At 40.7% G+C, this 12,814-nt stretch overlaps 1 pseudogene; it reads right to left on the bottom strand.

Annotated features, from left to right (window-relative positions):
• Positions 1-11,711: 11,711 nt before the first annotated feature.
• LOC122451523 lies at positions 11,712-11,805 on the bottom strand (annotated as a pseudogene).
• Positions 11,806-12,814: the final 1,009 nt, after the last annotated feature.

Below are 12,814 nucleotides of genomic sequence, written 5' to 3'. Positions count from 1 at the left end.
TGAAGTGTTGAGGCACTCTCAGAAGGGATAGAGAACCAGCTGGCTGAGACTACCCAAAGTATGCCAGTAACTCAAATTTCTATAAACAGATAAATGGAAAATCAGAATATGTATAACTCTATACAGTGGAACACAGCATGGCTAATAGTTTCAATGATTTCCGTTCGTTTTGCAGGCAAACCATTCAATATCACAGTAATCCAAGTCTATGCCCCGACTAGTAATGCTGAAGAAGCTGAAGTGGAACATTTCTATGAAGACCTACAAGACTTTCTAGAACTAACACCCCAAAAAGATGTCCTCTTCATTATAGGGGACTGGAATGCAAAAGTAGGAAGTTAAGAGCTACTTGAAGTCACAGGCAAATTTGACCTTGAACTACAAAACGAAGCAGGTCAAAGGCTAACAGTGATTTGCCAAGAGAACGTGCTGGTCATAGCAAAAACCCTCTTCCAACAGCACAAGAGAAGATTCTACACATGGACATCACCAGATGATCAATACCGAAATCAGACTGATTATATTCTTTGTGGCCAAAGATGGAGAAGCTCTATACCGTCAGCAAAAACAAGACTAGGAGCTGACTGTGGCTCAGATCATGAACTCCTTGTTGCCAAATTCAGACTGAAATTGAAGAAACTAGTGAAAACCACTAGATCATTCAGGTATAACCGAAATCAAATCCCTTATGATTATACAGTAAAAGTGACAAATAGATTTAAGGGATTAGATCTAATAGGCAGAGTGCCTGACAAACTGTAGAAGGAGGTTCATGACATTGTACAGGAGGAAGTGATCAAGACCATCTCCAAGAAAAAGAAATGCAAAAGGGCAAAATGGTTGTCTGAGGAGGCCTTACAAATAGCTGAGAAAAGAAGAGAAGCTAAAGGCAAAGGAGAAAAGGAAAGATATACCCATTTGAATGCAGAGATCCAAAGAATATCCAGGAGAGATAAGAATGCCTTCCTCAGTGATCAATGCAAAGAAATGGGGGAAAACAACAGAATGGGAAAGACTAGAGACCTAGTCAAGAAAATTAGAGATACCAAGGGATCATTTCATGCAAAGATGAACACAATAAAGGACAGAAATTGTATGAACCTAACAGAAGCAGAAGATAATAAGAGGTGGCAACAATACACAGAAGAACTATACAAAAAAGATTTTCACAACCCAGGTAATCACAATGGTGTGATCACTCACCTAGAGTCAGACATCCTGAAATGTGAAGTCAAGTGGTCCTGAAGAAGCATCATCGTGAACAAAGCTAGTGGAGGTGATGGAATTCCACCTGAGCGATTTCAAATCCTAAAAGATGATGCTGTGAAAGTGCTGCACTCAATATGCCAGCAAATTTGGAAATCTCAGCAGTGGCCACAGGACTGAAAGGGTCAGTTTTCATTCCAATCCCAAAGAAAGGCAATGCCAAAGAATGTTCAAATTACCTACCAGTTGTACTCATCTCACGCTTGCAAAGTAATGTTAAAAATTATCCAAACCAGTCTTCAACAGTACATGAACTGTGAACTTCCAGATGTTCAAGCCAGATTTAGAAAACACAGGAACCAGAGATCAACTTGCCAACATCTGTTGGATCATCAGAAAAGCAAGAAAGTTCCAGGAAAACATCTACTTTTGCTTTATTGACTATTCCAAATTCTTTGACTGTGTGTATCTCAACAACTTGTGGAAAATTCTTAAAGAGATGGAAATACCAGATCATCTGACCTACTTCCTGAGAAATCTGTATGCAGTTCAAGAAGCAACAGTTAGAACTGGACATGGAACAACAGACTGGTTCCAAATAGGGAAAGAAGACATCAAGGTTGTATATTGTCACCCTGCTTATTTAACTTATATGCAGAGTACGTCATGCAAAATGCTGGGCTGGATGAAGCACAAGCTGGAATCAAGATTGCCAGGAGAAATGCAGATATGCAGATACCTCAGATATGCAGATGACACTACCCTTATGGCAGAAAGCGAAGAAGAACTAAAGAGCTGCTTGATGAACGTGAAAGAGGATACTGAAAAAGTTGGCTTAAAGCTCAACATTTAGAAAACTAAGATCATGGCATCCGGTCCCATCACTTCATGCAAATAGATGGGGAAACAATGAAAACAGTGACAGACTTTATTTTGGGGGGCTCCAAAATCACTGCAGATGGTGACTGCAGTGGTGAAATTAAAAGACACTTGCTCCTTGGAAGAAAAGCTATGACCAGCCTAGACAGCATATTAAAAAGCATAGACATTACTTTGCAAAGCTGTGGTTTTTTTCCAGTGGTCATGTATGGATGTGAGAGTTGGACTATAAAGAAAGCTGAGAACCAAAGAATTGATGCTTTTGAACTGTGGTGTTGAAGACTCTTGAGAGTCCTTTGGACTGAAAAAAGATCAAACCAGTAAATCCTACAAGAAATCAGTCCTGAATATTCATTGGAAGGACTGATGCTGAAGCTGAAGCTCAAATAATTTGGTTACCTGATGCAAAGAGCTGACTAATTGGAAAAGACCCTGATATTGGGAAAGATTGAAGGCAGGAGAAGAAGGGGATGACAGAGGATGAGATGATTGGATGGCATCACCGATGCAAACTCAATGGACATGAGTTTGAGTAAACTCCGGGAGTTTGTGATGGACAGGGAGGCCTGGCGTGCTGCGGTTCATGGGGTTGCAAGGAGTTGGACATGACTGAGCGACTGAACTGAGACTGATAGAGTGGAACATTATTCCACTATAAAGGTGAATATGGATATATTACATATTATGTGGATGAACCATGAAAACGTTATGCTAAGTGAAAGAGACATGACACAAAAAGATATCAATACATAGTTTATGATTCTATTTATATAAAATAATCAGAATAATTACATCTGTAGAGGTTAATTTTTGCTCTCTCTGTAGAGAGCAAAAGAAGATTAGGGGGCCAAGGAAGAGGTGGATGTAGAGTTAGTCTTAATGAACAGGGAGGGTCTACATTAGAGGTGATAGAAATACACTGGAACTATACAGATGTATTGCTTATATAATATTGTTAATGTAGTTAATGTTAATGAACAGTAGATTTTGAAATGGCTGATTAATGTTATTACAAGTTTCACCTCAACAAAAATAAATTGATAACTACTTTCTTTCAATTAAAAAAAAAATTCTTCCCACCATTCAGTGGTAGTCACATTATGAAAAAACATATGGGATTTGAGAGATTGTGGCCACCGTCCTTGGAAAATATAGTTTGTTGTGAAAATAATTCTCTGTATTCATCACTTTTATGCATAATTTCCATGAACAGCCTGTACAATTGTGTCCTCCTTCTTTATGATTGTTCAGATTATATTTATTAAAATGCATTTTTAAGTCTGTGGACTCTAATAATAAACCATTAAAGGTTATATTTTGCAAGAAATAGGGTCTTAAAGTCTTTGGTCATGATGGGTTCAAAACAGAAATTTTTTACACTGAGTTCTTGCATCATACACATTTTATGATATCTAAATGCAATAAATATTCAGAAAGTAAGGCTATTATAAGATCCTGTTTACACAAGACTGTTCCAGCATAGTAATTATTAACGACATCACCCTTACAGTCTCTAAATCATTCTTATCTGAACATACTATATGATTAGCCTACCATTGGTAAATAAGGTTGAAAATGTTTTCCAACGTATTTTGGAGTATTTTCATACAGTTTGCCTGCCAATACAGGAGATGGGCTGTAACCCACCAGATTCCTCTGTCCATGGAATTCTCCAGGCAAGAATATTGGAATTGGCTGCTATTCCCTTCTCCAGGGGATCTTCCCAACCCAGGGATTGAACTTGTGCCTCCTGCCTTGCAAGCAGATTCTTTACCACTGAGCCACCAAGGAAGCCCTGTGTTTCCCATACCTAAGGTCTCTTCTTCCCTAGCAAAACAGCCCCAGTTACTTCTATACTGTCTTCTGCTACTTATTCCCTACCTTATCCTACTTAATTACCCCAGGCTGACCACAGCTCAATTTTTTATATCCTTCCATAAGCATTGGGAGCAATTCAATGTGCTGTAATGCAAACAGGAGTGGGCTAGGACATGGGGATCCGATTCCTCCAGCTCTGCCAGTACACTTATGGGAAATACTAGTCTTGCAGTTCAATATCATCCTGTTTCTTTCTCTAATAGACTTTTAGTTGAGTTTATGGACTTGTTGGAAAATATCCTAATCACACTTCTATCACACCCAGCTATGTGGCTTAGGCATTAACTTCCCAATCCTAAGGATCGGTGTTCTCATCGTGGAACAAGTGGCATAGTCTCGGTGATGAGTATTTAGGTAGTTACCCCCTTTCCATCCTTCCCAAAGCAAAATATTAATTGCCACTGAATTTTAAATTTTCTTCCCTGTTCAGTTCTCTGTATGAGAACTCAAGCATCTGAGAACAGGGAAGGCCGAATGTGTTTGATCTGAATTCAGGTCCTCTCCTATGTCTCTGAGATACAGGAGAAAAGATATTCCAAGAAGAAATATAGACATTTTCATTTTCATTCTCGGAGCTTTCCTAATGTTTCCAATCTCAGGCAGTTTCTCTTGGCACCTCTTTCCTTTGGGCCTTTTATTGGTCACAAAGACAAAATAAAATACCAAGGCAGTCATTACAGGCAGGGGTGTGTCTTCCCAAAGCCTCTTGTGTGCATGCGTGTGCTAAGTCACTTCAGTTGTGCCTGACTCTTTGTGACCCCATGGACTGTAGCCCACCAGGCCTCTCTGTTCATGGGATTCTCCAGGCTGGGTTGGGTTCCCTCCAGGCTGAGTGGGTTGCCATAGCCTCCTCCAGGGGATCTTACTGACCCAGGGATTGAACCCTCATCTCTTATGTCTCTTGCACTGGCAGTCAGGTTCTTTACCTCTAGCGCCACGTGAGAAGCCTCCCAAAGCCTCTTACTAGATATTTAACTCTGAATGAGTCATAGAACTTTTCTGAGACTGTTCTGCAATCTAATTATGAGCTTTTCTGCAATCCAAAAAAAAAAAGAGTGTAATGCATAAATAGGTGGAAATCTCAGCTGAGAAATGGAAACTATAAAAAAGAACCAAATGGAAATGACAACAAAAAATAGTGATAATAAACTACTCTGTTCTTACAGGCTTATTTTGAGGGTTACTTGAGAAAATGGGTTTGATTGAGTGTTTTAAACTGTAGAGAGCTACATAAATAATAATAACAATACAGTAACCATGAAGTGGTGTTTTGTTGTGTAAGAGGTGCTGAGACTCTGAAGGCCAGCCTTCCTCACTGGCGAGCCGGGGAACAAATATGGGTGCCCGACTTTGAATTAGGCCTCTGAGTGCCACGTCACCTGGCACCTGCGTTTTCCTGGCAGGCACGATCTGTGGAAACCAATGGGCTGGTCGGACCTCATACCTGCGGCATTGCAGAGGCTTTCCACTTCATTGAGGCTCGTCTGGTGACCGCCTCACCGAAGGCAGTTGGAAATATCAAAACAGTCATTATTGTTGTAATGAGCTTTCATGTTTAATAGCTCCAAGCATGAAGGATAGCTGGCTTTTCAGAGAGCCATCCATCCAACAGCATGGTTCACCACCCAGAGGTAACTACAAGCCCACAGGCTCTGTCACAGCCAAGGCCTCAGACCAGATTGGGGACCGTCGGTGAGGGTGTTTTCAATCAGAATGGACAGGCTCACCAAACTGCCAGCTAATGAATGGCTACTTCTCCTCGATACCTGGAGTCCTTCACCAAGGGCATCGGAAGTCACTGGGCTTAGTAAGAATAAAAACAGTAATCATAATAAATCATAATGATGGCAATGGTAGTAAGGAAAGCAAAACTCACCTCTGTGTCTCAGGCACTTTGCTAGGTTTTTTCACATTTATTATTTTTAATCCTTAGAGCAAAACTGTGGCTTCATTATGCTTAGGTTTTACATTAAGAAAAAAAATGTTCATATTTATGGTTTGCAAAGCACATTCCTATAGTTTGAATTACTGTTTTGTTTTTTTTTTTTCTAAAAAAAACCCAAAAGACTGCTTGATAGAGTAACCTCTATGTCCTCTAAGTAAGCAAATAAGGCAATAAGCCCAGAGAGTGGAGGTCAGAGGATGTGGACAGTCAGGAGAGACAGAGGCAGAAACTTGAGTTTCTCTAGTGACAGTAGTCTTTGTTCTTTAAAATTCCCTGTCATTTTTTTTTTTTTATAAAGCTTTTTTTTTTGCTTTTTAACTGATGCATTTGGAACCCCTGCTTGAGTTGACGCTTAAAGAATTTTCCCTAAGGAGGAAGGCTGCCCCTGCCCCCGAGGCCTGCCCATAGAGGTGTCTGCACTCCCATATTCTAGAGTCCAAGGATGCACTCAGCTGTCTGCACTCTCTCCTCTGATGGCCAGGACCTCCTGAGAAAGCCAGGATCAATTGGGGCTCCTTTCTCCCTTCTCAAAAAAATAAAAAGTACCCTGGCAGGCTTTTGTTTTGTTTCTTTCCTCAAGGATTTTACTGCTTCCACAGCCTGACAGAAGCTTAGAAACACAGTAAACCTAGAAAGGTGAGCAGAGGCCCAGACACGTTTGGATTCCCTCACTGCTCTTTCTGGCTTTTGTTCTCATTTCTCAAGGCCACAGAACTCAGGCTCTGCTCTCTAGACCCAAGAAAGGAAGTGAAAGTGAAAGTGTTAGTTGCTCAGTCATGTCTCTTTGTGACCCCATGGACTGTAGCCCGCCAGGCTCCTCTGTCCGTGGAATTCTCCAGGCAAGAATACTGGAGTGGGTTTTCCCTTCTCCAGGGGTTCCTCCCCACCCAGGGATCAAACCCCGGTCTCCTGCCTTGCAGGAGGATTCTTTACTGTCTGAGGCACCAGGGAAGCTCCAGGCCCAAGAATGGTTCGTCAACATCCTTCTTCCCAGCCAAGAGTGGAAGACACACTGTTCCTTCCAACCTTTAAAACATGTTTTTTCTCTAATTAAGATTGTAAGGATAATTTATCTCAAATCAGCTCAATGCAAGCTTATTTATCAAACACTACATCTGAGGGATGACACATGAAGAGTCATTAATAACTCATATGGTGTCACAACTCCCATGGCAGGAGGGGGTGGCTTTCGATAAACCTTCAGTGACAAAACACCATAACAGTGCCAGCAATGAGAGATTTGGAGGGAGCTACAGAAACAAAAGTCATCTTGGCTGCAGGTGGGGAGCCTTCATCACTGGGGTCTGCAGACTGGCTGACCACCTCAGACACCTTTCAACCCAAACGGGAATCTTCCATGAGCCATTCAGCAAATGCACCCTGTAAACAGGTTTATTCTGAAGCTCTTAGAAACAGGTCAGTGTCGAGAGACTTGAAGGGGCATCAGTGTCACATGTCCCCCACTATACTTACCAGGAACTTGTAAGCATGAGCTCTGGGAAACAACGGGAGACTGGGAGACATCATAGGCGTAGAGAGACCGGCTCTTGGAATTCGTGGACTCTGCTTGCTCTCTGTGCAGAAATGCCTTATCTAACTCCCTTATAACCTGTAATCAGAGTAATTAATCTTTTTCTCTTCTCAGCACAGGATCCCATTTGCCCGTTTTAGCAGTATTTTAATAATTGAAGCGTTTTCATAATTATCAGGAGTTAACCACTACATTTTAGTCAAAATATCTCATATCAGACATCATTTGGAGCTGGGAAGAGCTCGAATGTATGGGAAAATAACGGCAGGAAAGAGTAGCACTGGTAGGTAAGTAGCTAAGGAACTGCCATGTTGATGAGCATCAGGCATACGCTCATCTCCCCCAAAGGCCTACTCTAGTGATTAATACATATTGAGGTCAGAGAAGCTTAATGCTGAAATATTTTAATGTTTGCACAGCATTAACTTCCTTCTCCTATTTATTTCCAGCCAAGAACTTTGTGTTATCTTAAGGCAGAATAGCCTCAAGGTCAAGAATCAGCGAAAACACTTCCTAACAGAGTCTCCTATTTCCTACCTGTTTTGAAATAAATTTGCAGAAAATCTCCCTATATTTCCTTTATCTTATGACTCTCCAAAAGAAACTCCCATCTTCCTGCCTTACATATTGGTTTCTGTGGTCTTTCAAAGTTAAATGCTTGCCTAAATTCTAGAAAGTTAAGGGAATTATGGCTCATCTAAAATAAGGGTGGTGGCTCCACAAAAACACAAAGGATGTCAGAAAGTAAAGTTCTAAGAAGACAAACATCAACAGTCTCATCCCTGATCTGCATTTTGAAGAAGGGGTGATCCACTTTTGAAAGTTCATTTTCTAATCTGGTTCATCCTGTGGAATCCACTGGCTTCCTAAAAATAATAGGATATTTTAATGCAACTTGTATTTGTGATTGCTGTCCCAGGGCCAGAAGATGACCACAGCTGCCGGAGAAAGACCCTGAATCCGGGAAGAGTAAACACCTTCTGCATGGCACACGGTGCCTGACAGTCCATGACAGCCATGCACTCCCTTGCTGCTCACAGCGCACACCTCTGTTCTCATATCTGACTGGATCCTGGAGGATCTGAGCAAGTCACTTTTATGCTGGTTGCAAGGCCAAAACGCCGAACCCCGATTTTCTAAACTCAGATCCTGGTGCCTCTAACTTAATTGTCTCTAAATCCAATATCTCATCTAGGAGACAGTTTATTAATGGTAAATATTCTGATAAGATACCTCATGATCTTTCAAACAAGTATGGACTAGCAGCCCTTTTGATGGGTTCCTCTAATATACTTGTGGAAAAGACTCTGAAGATGGGAAAGACTGTGGGCAGGAGGAGAAGGGGGTGATGGAGGATGAGATGGTTGGATGGCATCACCAACTCAATGGACATGAAATTGAGCAAACTCCAGGAGATAGTGAAGGACAGGGAAGTGCTGTCCATGGGGTCGCAAACAGTCAGACGTGACTTAGTGACTGAACAACAACAATATTCTACACTTCTCTCATAAAACCTTTCAGATCATCATCATTGCTAGCTTAATTGTACATCTTCCTTGAAAGGATGTAACATCCCTATGGACAGGGACTAAGGCTTCCTGGTCACCCTAGAGCTTACAGCCTATTTGGGGCAAACGCTCAAACAAAATAAATAATATAAAATGGTGATAAGGGCTAAGGAGAGAATAAAGTGGGGAAGGGGAGAGGGAGCGGTGAGGAAGGTAGAGATTTTAAAATGGATGGTTGACGGAAGCCTCACCGAGGATGTGGCTCTTCAGTCAAAGCCCGCAGAAGGTGAGGGAGAAAACCCGGAGGACCTGAAGGAAGGATGGGCAGAGCACAGGCTCTGAAGCAGGGGCTGGGAAGATGTGAGCCCAGGGCAGTCAGAACACAGTGGGACGAGATGGGGGGCCCTGGGGCCAACACAAATGTGGGCCACGTGTGAACCAGGAGAACAGTATAACCTAATGTAATGGCTAATTTTACGTGTCAAACCAACTTGGCCACAGGATGCCCAGATATTCCGTTAAATGTTTTTCTGGGTATGCCTTTGAGGGTGTATCTGGATGATACTAGCATCTGAGTCGGTAGAACGAGGAAAGCAGACCCCCACCCAGTGCTCTCGGGCATCTCCCAACCTGTGCAGGAGGGCCTGAATAGAAAACAGAGGAAGGGAGGATTTGCTCCCTGCCTCCTCGAGCTGAGACACATGTCTTCTCTTGTACTCTTGCACCATCAGTGGTCCTGCTTCTCAGGCTTCTGGACTCACATGAGAGCAGCCTTCCCAGGTCTCCAGTCTACAGATTCCACATCATGGGACTTCTCACCCTTTAGAATCCTCTGAGCCAATTCCTCTTGGTAAATCTCTTTGTATGTTAGTTCTGTTTCTCTGCTTACCCCTACTAATTCACTTGCTTATTGAGTTAGAGGATATTTCTGACTTTTCCATTGAGAACAGATGTGAACTATATGTCTGTTAAAACACAAGATCCTTCAGAAGAATGCCTTTAATATGATTGGAAAGATCAGTTAATACTTTTTGAATGAATGGATCTGATAAACTACTTTAAGCTGGTAAAATCTCATCCCCTGACTCCTACCCTTTCCTCACTAGAAAACACTGTCACTTAAAAAAAGTCACAAGACTTGAGTAACAGGTCGGAGGAATCTAATGGGAGGGTGGGCTTTCTCAGTAACTTTTAAATATTACTACATAAAAATTATGCTTATCATATTTCTATTACTTTTACAACGAATATGTTTTAAATGAAATTTTACATGGATTATTCTTAAGGCAGTTCATGTTTATTCTTATCTGTAACTTTTGCCTATGTCATAGAGAAATTGTTCCAAATATTTTGATTTGTAAACTAGGACTCTAAAGGCCAGAATTCTTCAGAGGGTTAGATTAGATGAAGTAAGAAAAAAAAAAAGCAGACACAAATTTTAGTTTTGTGTGTTTGTTTATCTTAAGTAGGATTCAAAATGTATCCAAAGCTAAATTAAAATCTGGGCTTGAACAAAAAACCCAACTTCCTATATGTTAAAATATTAGATTTATAATATCTTCAATCTTCTATCACCTCTACCACTGGAAACTGAATTAAAAAGAACTCAAAGTAAACACACACTTTAAAAAAAGTTCACAATATCTGCAAAGAATATGAGATGTAAAATGTCACCTCTGTGGGACAAGGGAAAGGAAATCAATATAAATATGAGAAGTATGATATTACTGGATTTCTTTTTCAGAAGCACTATGGCCACTTTCACCCTGAACAAGATTTTTTTGTTTTTAATTTACATTTTGGAAACAGGGTGGATTTTTCTCTTTGCCTGAGTTGAAATATAAGCAACAAAGGCAGAAACAAATGAAGAGTGTCAATATTTCATCTATAAGGGGTATTATGTCAGGTTTTCTTATTCCTCTTTCAAAATTTTGAGGTTATTCAGCTATGTGACATTTTATGACCTTTTCCCTCCTTTTATTGTATACAGTGAATAATATCTTTCAAGATGTAGCTCAGCTGCCACCTATGTGATTCACACAACAACAGAATTACAGAAGTAGAGAGTGTCTGCAAGGTTTACTACCTACGCAATCATTTCTTTCCCAGGTTTGTGCTGTGGTTTGGAGGCAGATTTATATCTGAAATTATGATGGTGTTTGTTTTGTCTTTCAGTTTCTCTCTGCTACTGCTGTCCTTTCACAGGCACCTGGGAGCACCCTCTGAGCAGAAGCAGTTACAGAGAGACACTGTTTCTTGATTTCTGATCCAGTTATATCGATCCAATGATTAGAAAAATCTTGAGAGGAGAGAGAGGAAGAGAAAAAGGAGGACTAAGAGAAAAGAGGAAAACATGAAGGGAGAAGAGACCTCTGGGGGAAAAGGAGATGGGAGGAGAAGGGTAGGGACTCCACCAGGCTCTTTTCTTTTGTTCTTTTAAAAAATATTTATTTGACTATGCCAGGTTTTAGTTGCAGCATGTGGGATCTAGTTTCCTGACCAAGGGTCGAACCCAGGCCTCCTGCATAGGGAGTGTGATGGAGTTTTAGCCATCGGACCCTGGGGGTAGTCCCTTAACCAAGCTCTTTCAAGTGTAAACCACCCTCAGTGCCACTGATTCAAATGTATGGATGACACAGAGTCTAGAGTCCAGGGCACTTGTCAGCCCTGTAAGAGCACCTGAGGATGTGGGGAGCTTCTGTGACAATGGGCGCGCTAAGGGGTAACTCACACTTTTTTTTTTCTCTGTCTTTTTTTTCTTTTTAAAAATATGGAACGCTTCACGAATTTGCATGTCATCCTTGTGCAGGGGCCATGCTAATCTTCTCTGTATCGTATCTTAGTATACGTGCTGTATATGTGTATCGTATCTTAGTATATGTGCTGCCGAAGCGAGCACAACTCACACTCTTGACTAGGACTGAATTGTGAGAGGTACCTGGGAATCAGTCCTCCCTCTGCTTGATGTCTTTATACAGCGGACCAACAACTAGTAGTTTTAGTTTGTTTAAGTTTAAGTTATTGCAACTTCTTTTCTACAATGAAATAAATATGCATTCAATTTAGGAAAATCAAGAAATAAATTTAAAACAAAAATATAAGTATATAAGCTCATAAACTTTGTCCATATGTCTCAAGATCGAACACTGTAAGTTATACCAAATTATTATCCTTATTAAAATTGTTTTGGCTACTCTAGATATTTGGAATTATCACATACATATTTGGGGATTCCCAGGTGGCTCAGTGGTGAAGAATCTACCTGCCAATATTTGAAACACAAGGGATGCAGGTTGAATCTCTGGGTTAGAAAGTTCCCCCTGGAGGAGGCGATGGTAACCCACTCCAGTATTCTTGCCTGGAGAATCCCATGGACAGAGGAACCTGGCAGGCTACAGTCCATGGGGTCTCAAAGATTTGGACACAACTGATCACTCAAGCAAGCAAGCAGTATACATATTAGATAAGCTTGTCTTTTCACAAAGAAGGATTCTAGTGTTTGACTGGGATTGCATTGAATAGCTAACTAAATGAAAGAAAACTGGCATCTTGCACTTTTGGGTCTCCAACCCGTAAACATTGTATTAATATATATCTTCATTTTAATATTTCACTTTTATTTTCTCTTGGTAGCATTTCTCTCAGTCATTTTCAGAGTACAGATTCCACTCATATATATTTAAAAATTTATCCCTAAGTATTCCATTTATTTTCAGATGCAACTAGAACTGGTAACACATTAAATTCATTTTTAAATTGCTTGTTATACACACACACACACACAAATTGTTTTGTATATTGAATTTGCATGTCATAACCTTGTGAAATTCACGCATTAGTTCTACTAGCTTTTCTGTAATTTCCTTA

The sequence above is a fragment of the Cervus canadensis genome, chromosome 12, assembly GCF_019320065.1.
Source record: "Cervus canadensis isolate Bull #8, Minnesota chromosome 12, ASM1932006v1, whole genome shotgun sequence".
Taxonomy (NCBI): domain Eukaryota; kingdom Metazoa; phylum Chordata; class Mammalia; order Artiodactyla; family Cervidae; genus Cervus; species Cervus canadensis.
The sequence above is the reverse complement of the archived record's forward strand: the minus strand, read 5'-3'. Positions and strand labels throughout refer to the sequence as shown.